Source organism: Macrobrachium nipponense, chromosome 35 (assembly GCF_015104395.2).
Source record: "Macrobrachium nipponense isolate FS-2020 chromosome 35, ASM1510439v2, whole genome shotgun sequence".
NCBI lineage: Eukaryota > Metazoa > Arthropoda > Malacostraca > Decapoda > Palaemonidae > Macrobrachium > Macrobrachium nipponense.
In genome coordinates this window covers 59,431,771-59,444,066 of record NC_061096.1, presented here as the reverse complement: position 1 = coordinate 59,444,066, position 12,296 = coordinate 59,431,771, and the positions used below count along the sequence as shown (strand labels likewise).

The following is a 12,296-nucleotide window of genomic DNA, read 5'->3' as shown; positions in this document are numbered from 1 at the left end:
GTTTACTCTACTGTTGACCTGCCCAACAACTTTTTTGATGAGGACCCCATAGCTACTCCATATTTCTATTTGTAAACTTGTCCCTCAAACGTGAAATAAGTATCACTGACACACAATTTAATCTTGAAGTGTGTTTTGTGTACTCCTTACACCAGCAAATGCATCTTCTTTCTTCTCCCTAAGCTCTTGCAACTGATCCTTGATGTATCCTTCTTGAAAACTGCTGAATGCTTCTCCACTCCAGGGTCTTCTTCCAATCCTGCCATATGTTTTTGGACACACTTTGTTCTTCAAACATTCACTTATAAACCAGATCTTATTTTTCATGGCTTTGGCTTTGTAATGTTGTGTTTCATATCTTCTTGCATAATGAACAGCTTGAGTTCCAGCGACTTCATACAGTTGTTGATGTAGCGGGGGTATACATAATCAATTGCAACAATTGTGGAGACAGATATGTGGGGGAATCGGGTAGGGGAATAAGGACTAGAATCCAAGAACACAGAAGGGCAGTACAGCTTAACTCTCAGGGGAGTGCTATAACTAGGCATTGTTGGGAAAATGACCATAGGATGGATTTCAAAAACAGTAGGCTTATATACAAAAGCAACAAAATTAGTCACAGGAGGGTAGTAGAAGGTGCACTCATCAGAGAAATTAAAGTAATAGAAGGAAACAAGGGTTTTACCTCAGAAGATCCCATAAGCCGAGCTTTGATATTAAAAGAAGCTAAGATTGATCCTGCTGACCTGGAGATTAGGTTTCCTGCCCAACAGACTTTTGGTGACCACCCTTACCACAAGGGTTAATCCCATTGACCATCAGCTCAGGATATCAGAGCGACAAGAGGGGATTGGCAACTCTCAAGGAAACCAGAACAACCATCACATAAATGACAGCTCAACGAGAAGTTCCAGAAGACTGCTGGGCCTTGACCCAGGCTAACATCCCAAACATCTCTTGAAAATGGGCCACAGTTAGGGCCTGAAAGACTACTCGAGTGTGGAGTAAAATTAAATGTAAATACTTAGAAGTAAACAAGTTACAAAGTGAATTTGTGGGTTTCTTGTTTGGTTCATCATTATTATTATTATTATTTATTTATTTATTTATTTATTTTTTATTTTTTGCTCTATCACAGTCCTCCAATTCGACTGGGTGGTATTTATAGTGTTGGGTTCCGGGTTGCATCCTGCCTCCTTCGGAAGTCCATCACTTTTCCTTACTATGTGCCGTTTCTAGGATCACACTCTTCTGCATGAGTCCTGGAGCTACTTCAGCCTCTAGTTCTTCTAGATTCCTTTTCAGGGATCTTGGGATCGTGCCTAGTGCTCCTATGATTATGCGTACGATTTCCACTGGCATATCCCATATCCTTCTTATTTCTATTTTCAGATCTTGATACTTCCTTTTTTCCTTTTTTCCTTTCTTTCTTTCCTTCTTCAAACTCTGGTGTCCCATGGTATTGCGACATCAATGAGTGATACTTTCTTCTTGACTTTGTCAATCAACGTCACGTCTGGTCTGTTTGCACGTATCACCCCCCTATCCGTTCTGATACCATAGTCCCAGAGGATCTTTGCCTGATCGTTTTCTATCACTCCTTCAGGTTGGTGCTCCGTACCACTTATTACTGCAAGGTAGCTGGTGTTTCTTGCACAGGCTCCAGTGGAGGGCTTTTGCCACTGAATCATGCCTCTTTTTGTACTGGTTCTGTGCAAGTGCCGGGCATTCGCTTGCTATGTGGTTTATGGTTTCATTTTTCGTATTTGCACTTCCTACATATGGGAGAGATGTTATTTCCGTCTATCGTTCTTTGAACATATCTGGTTCTTAGGGCTTGATCTTGTGCCGCTGTTATCATTCCTTCAGTTTCCTTCTTTAGCTCTCCCCATCTGTAGCCATTGCCATGTGTCATCGCTGGCTAGTTCTTTAGTCTGTCTATGTATTGTCCGTGCATTGGTTTGTTGTGCCAGTCCTCTGTTCTGTCTGTCATTCTCCTGTCTCTGTATATTCTGGAGGGTCTTCGTCTACTTTTATTAGTCCTTCTTCCCATGCACTCTTTAGCCACTCGTCTTCACTGGTTTTCAGATATTGCCCAGTGCTCTGTTCTCGATGTTGACACAGTCCTCTATACTTAGTAGTCCTCTCCCTCCTTCCTTTCGTGTTATGTATAGTCTGTCCGTATTTGCTCTTGGGTGTAGTGCTTTGTGTATTGTCATATGTTTCCTAGTTTTCTGATCTATGCTGCGGAGTTCTGCCTTCCTCCATTCCACTATTCCTGCGCTGTATCTGATTACTGGCACTGCCCATGTGTTTATGGCTTTTATCATATTTCCGGCGTTGAGTTTTGACTTGAGTATCGCCTTGAGTCTCTGCATATATTCTTTCCTGATCGTGTCCTTCATCTCTTGGTGTTTTATATCCCCTCCTTCCATTATTCCCAGGTATTTGTCTTTGTATCCAGTCTCATCTATGTGTTTGATGTTGCTCCCATCTGGTAGCTTTATCCCTTCAGTTCTCGTTACTTTGCCTTTTTGTATGTTGACTAAGGCGCATTTTTCTATTCCAAACTCCATCCTCATGTCCCCAGATACAATCCTTACAGTCTGGATTAGGGTATCTATTTCCTTGATGCTTTTACCATACAGCTTGATGTCGTCCATGAACATCAGATGGTTGATTCGTTGCCTCTTTTCTTGAGTTGGTACCGGCATCCATCTTCTGTAGTACTTTGTCATGGGAATCATGCCTACTACGAAGAGTAGTGGGGACAGTGAGTCGCCCTGGAAGATCCCTCTCCTGATATTAACCTCTGCTAGTCTTTTTCCAGAGCTTGTAAGTATTGTATTCCAGTTGCGCATTGTATTTTTGAGGAAGCTGAAGGTGTTTTCCTCTGCCCCATATATTTTCAGGCATTCTATTAGCCATGTGTGTGGTATCATGTCGAAGGCTTTCTTATAGTCTATCCATGCCATGCTTAGGTTTGTTTTCCTTCTCCTACTGTTCTTCATTACCATTTTGTCTATCAGGAGCTGGTCTTTTGTGCCCTTACACCTCCCTCTGCAGCCTTTCTGTTGGTGGGGGATGGTGTTTGTCTCCTCTAGGTAATTGTATAGCCTTTCACTGATGAGACCTGTTAGTAACTTCCACATTATTGGTAGGCAGGTGATGGGCCTGTAGTTACTGGCTATATTTCCCTTACTCTTGTCTTTTTGTACTAAGGATGTTCTTATTATTATTATTATTATTATTATTATTATTATTATTATTATTATTTTTGAAAACAATTGCGGTTTCCATGGATTCGTGTTATAGAGCGTCATCTCCATTATATCAATATTTATTATTTATTATTATTATTATTATTATTATTATTAGTTTTCACGAAATTCAAAGACCCCCTCGCAAAGTAAAATGATTTTGAATTAACGACTTTTAAGGTCGATTTCGAAGACGAACAAATAACTCTTGAATAATATTATGTTTATTATTATTGTGGTTAATAAAACTCAGTCCAAAACAAAAAGAAACAAGCGGTGATCCGACCTCCAGCTTACTCTGGGCGCGTGCTAAAATCTACGGTCAAATGGAGTGTTGTTTCACCAACGAAAATTGAAATAAATACGCTATATTCGATTAGAAATAATGTTTATGTTCTGTTTAACATGCACATTATAAATTTTTTTACATTTTCATTCTAATAAATAAATCGCAAATATCCTCTCCTAAAATTCCGTTTTCTTTAACTCAACGCGAAACACATTTTTCAGACCTTTTTAGGATCCTCCACAGACCTTTCCTACCCCCCCCCCCCACCCCCCCAACGCACCCCGCAACAAGACCAACAACAACGCGAAAGTAGTTTGTAAGCTTACTCCCTGAGCAAGCGAAAAATTAAAAATCAAACCAGTTATCGATAAATATGATTGATATCAACACATCAGTGTGATGTAGTTGCCTGGATAGATATACAGATAGATTTGAATGCATTTATGGTAATAAATTACGATTCACACAATAAAACTCACTGAAATTAATAAGAAATAACCATTGGAGATCTATTACCCATAATCCTGACTAAATCTCTTGTGACGACATTTATAGCTTACTCATCTCAGATACGTTCGTATATACGACCGTTGTTTGATTGTGAAAAAAAAAAAAAATGCATTATCACTCCTCCGCCACCCTCATCTGCCTGCCTGCGTATGCTAATGAACATCTGTTGGCGCCATCTGAATCAATGAGGGATTTCAAGAAGAAGAAGAAGAAGGGAAAAAAGAATAAATAAATAAACATCATAACTTTCTAACGGAGCCGCCAACGCGCATCGACAAGAATGACGTAACAAAAATGGTGATTAGTTCAAAGAGCTGAGATCCCGGGAGATAAGAGAAGAACGATGACGGTAAGAACGAAAAGATAAGAAAAGATCAACGAAGAAAAATGGGAAAAAAAGTGATTAGCACATCGACGAGTCACGCTGCATATGGAATGCAGTATTTGCAGAGGAATTTGCTCGTAAATAAACGTAAATGCTGCTGTATGGTAGACGTATACATTAGCATGCAGGACGATGGAAGGTGAGAAGAAGAAGAAGAAGAAAAAGAAGAAGAAGTAGAGAGAGAGAGCGCGCAATGGGGAGGAGGAGGAGGAGAGAGAGATGGGTGAAAGGCGATATTTATAGCAAAATTAAATCTGTTTTAATAAAATGCAAAAATTAAAACTCAGACGTACAAAACTTCCCCATTTACATCAACTCTATTCATCAATTCGCACAACTATTCAGTAGTAAATGCATTTATCGAATTATTCTCTCCTTATCCCAACGAGAAAACTGTATACCAAAGCAAGAAGATCAGGAACGAGATCTAATTCTGCTAGTATTTACAAAACAACAGCCAAGAAAAAAAGGCTCTCCTGTATAGGAAATGAAACTATCTCTCTTAGAACGATGTACCGGATGGGGTTCTAAAAAGCAACAGCTAAAGACATTTTATTATGCCATCAAAGCGTCTTCAGATACCAAAGCAATCTTAGAAAATATAACACACCGGAAAGCGCTGAAAGGGTTTCTTATCTTTGTACTTCATGCGAAGGTGTTCATTGCGAAATAGGCATATCATCGTATTATCACAAACAGAGTTGAGTAATTGACTCACTGAAGCTGTTGTTTTTCTTTGGGCTTTGTCGTGACCAATTCCCGATTACGCTGTGACCCCCTTGGTTTGCTGCAGTTTTCTAAGTAATGGTTTGACGACGTAGTAGTTGATAGCTAGCCCTCTTAGAAAAAACAAATCTTAATTAACAAGGCTTCCAGAGCCAAAATCTCTCTCTGAACATATTGCGTTGTGTGCCCTTTAGTAGAAGAAAGGAATTATAAGTAACAGAAATTTTATGGACACTTGAAGAAGCATACAATCTTACAGAAGTACGTATTACGAATTTCGCTAGCAATTTTCATGTTCAAATGAATTCAGAATTTCACAACGAGCATTGCTTGAAGATGCCAGGTAACTCAGACCCAGAGCAGCTATCCTAGAGCTGCTGACATGTTGACAGGTATGACTAATCAACTGAGTAAAAAGAGACGTATTAAAATTCTAAAAGCCATTTCAGTTTCGGTTTGTGGCTATGCTTGTGCTGGCTGGCGGTAGATAGGTAGACGTATTGACTCGACTGAATTTTAAAACTGGAAGAAAATAGAAATCTTATAAACCTGAAATATCGATGTTGCCGTGCCAACTGTAACTATAAAACATACACACGATCAGCATTCACGTACTGCCGGAAACTGTCCTCATCTACACCGAGTTTTTGTAACCTTTTACTTATCAAAATTTCCTGTGCGCGCCATAGTTACTCCTTTTTTTTATGCGAGCTTCAATGGCGTCTGATTTCAGAATGCACGCAGGCTAGGCTATTCTGGAGAAAGAACTGATTCCGTTGTCTTTCCTAGATCATAAAATTAAAAGGAGAGAGAGGGAGAAAGAGAGAGAGAGAGAGAGACAGAGAGAGAGTTCGCTGGCATAATAACCAGACCGCCATGATTCATCATTTTTCCAGACCATCTGTCTGTTTCTCGACCATAGATAAATCATTTAACCTTCTCCCCTTCAGAGCTACCTACTTCTCCCATTGTCTGAATGGGGAATCAGAGACTGACAACATCACCCACACGTCACCTAATTATAAGGTTGCAGGCTGTTTCATTCCACGCCATTTTGCGACCCAAGTTTGAGCAGCGCCCCGAGAATCCTGCGTCGTTGTTTTTCCAGTTAGTTTTTAAGATATTTGCTTCAGAGCTTGAATTGAGGAGAATCCATGTATACTGTGTCTTTCATTCTTAACAAAAAATCAAAGAATAACTTTTTTTTTTCTTTTTTTGGTAAAAATGCAAAACGCATCGTTAAAACTTGCTCCACACAATTGGTATTTCTGTGGTGAATTCATTGCACCTTTGGCATTAAAAAAAAACTATAATTAATTTAGAACTAAATTTGTGCATCTGCGTACGTAGTGGCGGAATGGAGTATAGAACTAAGGCCAACCACTGGGTCCTATGAGGTCATGCAGCGCTGGAAAGGAAATTGAGAGTAGGTAGGTCTGAAAGGGGTAACAGGAGGAAAACCTCAAAGCAGTTGCACTATGAAAAAATTGTTAGGAGATGGTGGATAGCAAGATGGAAGAGAGTGAATATGAATGGAGGCACAGTAAAAGGAATTAAAGGACTTGCAACTAGGGGCCGAAAGGACGCTGCAAAGAACCTTGAGTAACGCCTACAGTGCACCCCGTGAGGTCAGAAGGGTAGAGCATTTCGGCTTCCAGTAACTCTTTTGTAGGGTATAATGAAATAATTGGAAAAACAATCGAGTATTTTTCAAAAGTTTTTTTTCTTTTTTTTGCAAGAAATTAACATTTCTCCATAAGGATTATGGTACCCTTTGAAAACCTTTCAGGGTGTATTAGTGATAAAGATCAGATATAGTCTAACAATGATTATGCTACACATTACAGTTACTATTATTTGTATTTCAGAAGAACTTACAGACAAGTGTTGATTGTGCTATACTCAGTTATCAACAAAACAATTTTTGTGCTATACTCAGTTATCAAAAAAAAATGTTATACTCAGTTATCAACAAAACAATTTTTGTGCTATACTCAGTTATAAAAAAGTGTTATACTCAGTTATCAACAAAACAATTTTTGTGCTATACTCAGTTATAAAAAAAAAGTGTTATACTCAGTTATCAAAAAACAATTTTTGTGCTATACTCAAGTTATCAAAAAAACAAACATTTTTTTGCTATACTCAGTTATCAAAAAAACAATATTTGTGCTATACTCAGTTATCAAAAAAACAATTTTTGTGCTATACTCAGTTATCAAAAAAAAGCGTTATACTCAGTTATCAACAAAACAATTTTTTGTGCTATACTCAGTTATCAACAACAAAATTGTTGTGCTATACTCAGTTATCAACAAAACTATTTTTTAAAAATTCAATACCCATGAACACGGGCATAAGAATCAAACTCTGGACACACACACACACACACAAAAGGTTAAGTAATTAAAATTGAAAAAAAAAGGTAGGAATCCAAAGCGAATTTGGTATAAACCTTTGCTTTCTCCAGAACTCTTTTTAATTCCCAAACACAGCTCCAACCACAATCACTGTCAAGGCAGGGACGACCATAGCAAAGCGATTTGCCCCGAATGCTGAGGCGCCGTTGCAGAGGTTAGTGTTGCAGAAGAAGGTCTTGGTGTTCTCGTTGTCTCCTGGCATACGCTTCGAGGAACCTTCTGGCTCCCTCACATCTGAACAGAAGCGGCGGGTATCATCTGTAAGGAGAGATTTATATATATATTGATTTATCAAAGGACACGGAAGACGTTAAAAAAAAAAATTTCCATCTTGTGTGGACTTGGTAAAAAACAAATATATACCTTATTTCACTGATAAAGTTCAAGGAAGATGGATGTATGCTTTAAAGAATGCCTTTTGCGACTTGTAAGATATATAGTAACATATATATATATCTAAATTTAAATTATAGATATTATTTATATATGCTATATATATATATATTATAAATATATATAGATATATATATAATATATATATAATATATATATATATATATATATATATATAAATATATATATATATATAATATATATAATAATATTATAGTATATATATATAAATTTATTAATACCTATAAATAAAACATCGTTGCTTTATCCTCCTCCATACTTTCTTGGTTGAAAAATATACGATCATCATAAATACAATGAAAAATTTCCATAAATTACCGAAATGAATAAATATAACATAAAATCTACATAGATTTTCAGATAAAACTAACAAAAAAAAATGATCTCTTGAGAAATCAGCAAAAGAAGAACGAATTGAAAGTTTATATGAAACAATTAAAATGCGTGAGGCAAGCAAACAACCAAATCAGACAACGTAGGATCTTAACTTACCATCTTCATTAAAGTCATGCGTTTTGGCGCATGAACCGCCGCACGGAACTTTGTTCTCGCATACGTCGTCGCCATTACACCTGTAGCACTCTATTGCAATACCTGAAAAAGAAATGAGTGACAGGAGGCTTAATATCAATAAAAAAATGCACTGGTGGTTCCGGAGGGGAACCTACCTGTAATATAGGTGTGGATAATAGCGTAATAATAGAAGCATCTTGGCAGCAACATAACTTTATTTCAATTCCTGTTCCGACATCGTATTAACAACCAAAAGCCAACGGCGCAATCTGTTTAAAACATAGAATGCTCCCAAAGTTAAGGTACATAGTGTAATATAGAAAATGGGTTTTTTTTTTACAGACACTACACTACCTACAGCCCTTCAGCGCCAACCATCTTCAGGAGCTTCGTAGGGGAAACTCAGAGTAACTTCTACAGGATGTCTTTGGGGCTAGCTTAGGAACCAAGGGAACTAATTTTGATTGGGGTTTGCGGGGGGGAGGGGGGGCTCGTTTTGAGCTTTCCTCTGAAGCCAGGGTGTCAAGGGAAGCATATGAATGTTTGGGAAAGCGACGATTTACTTTGTCATCAAAATATGGTAAGTTTTAGGCCAATCCTTCCCAACGTACCTTCAGGTCTTACTCTCTCGCTCTACCCCCTAACACATCTGAATTATACACTTTATTTGTTTGTACCAGCCTATCTCCCCCTTTCTTTCCACATGACCAAACCATCCATAAAGAAAAAGAAGAAGAAAAACTTTCATTCTTTTAGGCCGTACCTTTTTTAATCACTCCTGCGCATGAATTCTTCATCTCCTTCCGTTTTCATAGTACGACGCATACCGTTCCTCTCAACAGCTTCGACTTTCGCATTCAGCAACCCCCACGTCGCGTCCAAAGCAGGACTTGGTCTAAGATTAACGATTGTAACCGAAACTGGAAAAATCTGACTGAGCGCGGTGGAAATTCCGGCTCCCGTAGCACTGCGATTTTATTAGCTATTATGCCATGTACCCGAAGCATTGAGATACCCTAAATTTGGGTTTCTGAGTTACAAAGCTAGATAACATCGAACATCAGCCTACATGCTTATTATTATTATTCGCGTCAATGTAAACGAAACCTTTAACGATTCAAAAATAAAAATAAAGATTGATAATACTGAACACGAGGAATATTTTTGATAAATAAAAACCTCGGGAGAATGAGTCACTTCCTTTTGATCCACGTGAATGTCATTTTGAATGAATTGTTCTAAGTTTTTCTCTAGTCTTAAAAAGTGGCCGGTTCAGGATTCACGGCTGGATGCAGGATCCTCTCTCTCTCTCTCTCTCTCTCTCTCGTCTCTCTCTCTCTCTCGTCTCTCTCTCTCTCTTCCTCTATATATAATATATATATATATATATGTATATATAAAGAGCTACAGGGTATTACGCATTTGGCTTTCATCCAATATTCAAGGTGCGGGGTTGCTAGGCCTGTCATGTACCGTGAATGTTCAATAGTTTATTAGTCTAACTTTATATAAATATACCTTTAATAACAAGAGAGCGAGGCACGGTATAACCCCTTCATTCAATTCCTTTCTTCCCGTATACCACTTTTAAGATTAAAACCAAACAGAGGATTATTAACGATAAAGGACGATAACCAAACACCATTAGGGCGGGAGGTGGCTGACGTCATATTCATAAAAGGAGGAAAAAATCTGTATTCATGCATGTGCGTTTCCTCTTTTTTTTTTTTTGGGGTGGGGCAGTGGGGTGTAGGAAGTTGGTGCTTGTTGCGACATACGCTCGCGCCTTCTTCCAGATCCTCAAGGTCAGTTTCAAGTTCCAGAACCGGATATAAAAAAATGAGCTTTCCTTTCGTCACTCATTAAACACTAAGACAATAATTGCCCTCATCTTTGCAGCCATGTTCTATGCTGCTTTAGGCTGACATTTGCACATCCAAGATGTTCCAGACATTTCCAGTTATGACCGGTCTCATACCCTGGTAACAAGTGGAGATTTTTTTGCGTAAGCTCATTGATCAAGCTTTCTTGATGTTAAACAAATAAATAAATATTGAGATATGTAACACAGTATTCTTCAGCGTGTAAGCAGCTCAATGGAATTATGAAACTCGAAACCCCATACAAGTTATATAGGTCTTTCGTCGCGTCCGTATGAAGTTCAATAGCATTACTATTACTAATTCTCGACCGTTTTAACTTTCTTTTCATTGTATTAATAATCTGATTCGTTTTAACTTTCTTTAACAATATGGATATACAGAAGGCATAACGAAACATTAGAGGTGTAGTATCTAACAAGTCACAGGTATGCGTACGTGTATATACACTGCGATAATATTTATGGTGTTAATGTGCATTTTCTAGCTTCAATCTTCCCTCCAAAAAAAGAATAAAAGTATTTGTACGATACTTACCTACTTGTACGAGCAAGAGGACAAGAAAAACTGTGCTCATCAGCAACTTCATTTTGTCCAGGAACCTATGGAAGAAAATTATTATTTTTCAATAATAAAATAATTGTTGATCAGCGTTTCAGTTACGCCAATGTCACGCGGCGAAATTGCATAGATTTAAGTTTATAAGACGAAGCTCTTGCAAACTTACTTGATATTATTTTCTTCCTAAAAGGGAGACTGTTGAAAGTAACTCAGGAGCCCAACTCGTACTAACTAAGTGCGTGGTGTGTACTAAACGAAGTCTTGGAAATAACAATGGCTTTGCCTCCATCCGGCCTCAGTGTGCAGTGTTGCCAGACATTCTGTCACATCCGAGTCAGAGTCGTGGCCTGCACTTGCAATATAAATCCAATAAATAACTTTTTAGGGACCAGTGATTTAATTATGTCCTATTGATTACATGAATAACACAATATATGATATAATTAAATTAGCGAGTATGATTTTTTTTTATGTAAAAGAGACGATCATGGCACGATACGTTACCTAAAAAGTGGCTGTAAAGACCTCATAGTAGTAGATGGCAACAATGTGCTGGAATACAAATACCTGTTTTACAATGGATATGCAAGTCTTGCATTATATATAGTCTAATATTCAGAGACGAATATCTTTAAACAAATTTAAAACAGCGACGCTAACGTTGGAAAAAGAAAGGAAAAGTAACTGGATACTGAAACAGAAAAAATGGGAGGAGAGAGAGAGAGAGAGAAGAGAGAGAGAGAGAGAGATAAGTACGTAAGGGCTTAGATAAATAGCAGATAAGTGACATTTGCGAAGCTTCCTCTCATTGTATTGCACAACCGTCAACACTTTGACAGGAGTGAGGGTGGCAAGCGACAGAGAGGTATTCTTAAATGGTTTAGATGAAAGTAGCGCTTGTCGAAAACTTATTTAAATAAGAAGCGATAGACCAATAGGGAGATCATGTAAAAAAAAATGTTCTTGCGAAGAATTCATATAAAAATAGTGATAGAAACTTAACGAAATTCTAGTAAAAAATAACTACCCAAAATTGCATGGCAATTGGGAAAGCCCTTGTTAAGAGTGTAGAAAGCTTAACCAAATATAGAGGTGATAATCAAAGGAGCTCTTGTGAAAAATTCAAGCAAAAGTAAAGATGGCGAAGCAAGTCCTTGCAGAGAATTCAAATCAAGCTGAAAGAAAATAGAGAAGGAAGGTCATGAGAAGAAAATAAGAGATTGCGATAAAAAGGAGTTATTTTAAAGCTTCCAAAGATAAATACAGACAGCAATAGAAGGACGCCTTTATAAAGAAAACGAAGAAGAATATAGGCGCAAACTGAGGAAGCCAATT

At 37.8% G+C, this 12,296-nt stretch overlaps 1 long non-coding RNA gene across 1 annotated transcript; it reads right to left on the bottom strand.

Moving 5' to 3' along the window:
- Nucleotides 1-6,877: 6,877 nt before the first annotated feature.
- Nucleotides 6,878-11,480, bottom strand: LOC135208825 (uncharacterized). Its single transcript, XR_010313227.1, has 5 exons — nucleotides 11,466-11,480; nucleotides 11,128-11,308; nucleotides 10,938-11,002; nucleotides 8,500-8,601; nucleotides 6,878-7,851 (listed from the first exon to the last, which is right to left on the bottom strand). It is a non-coding gene; the product is annotated as an uncharacterized LOC135208825 (long non-coding RNA).
- Nucleotides 11,481-12,296: the final 816 nt, after the last annotated feature.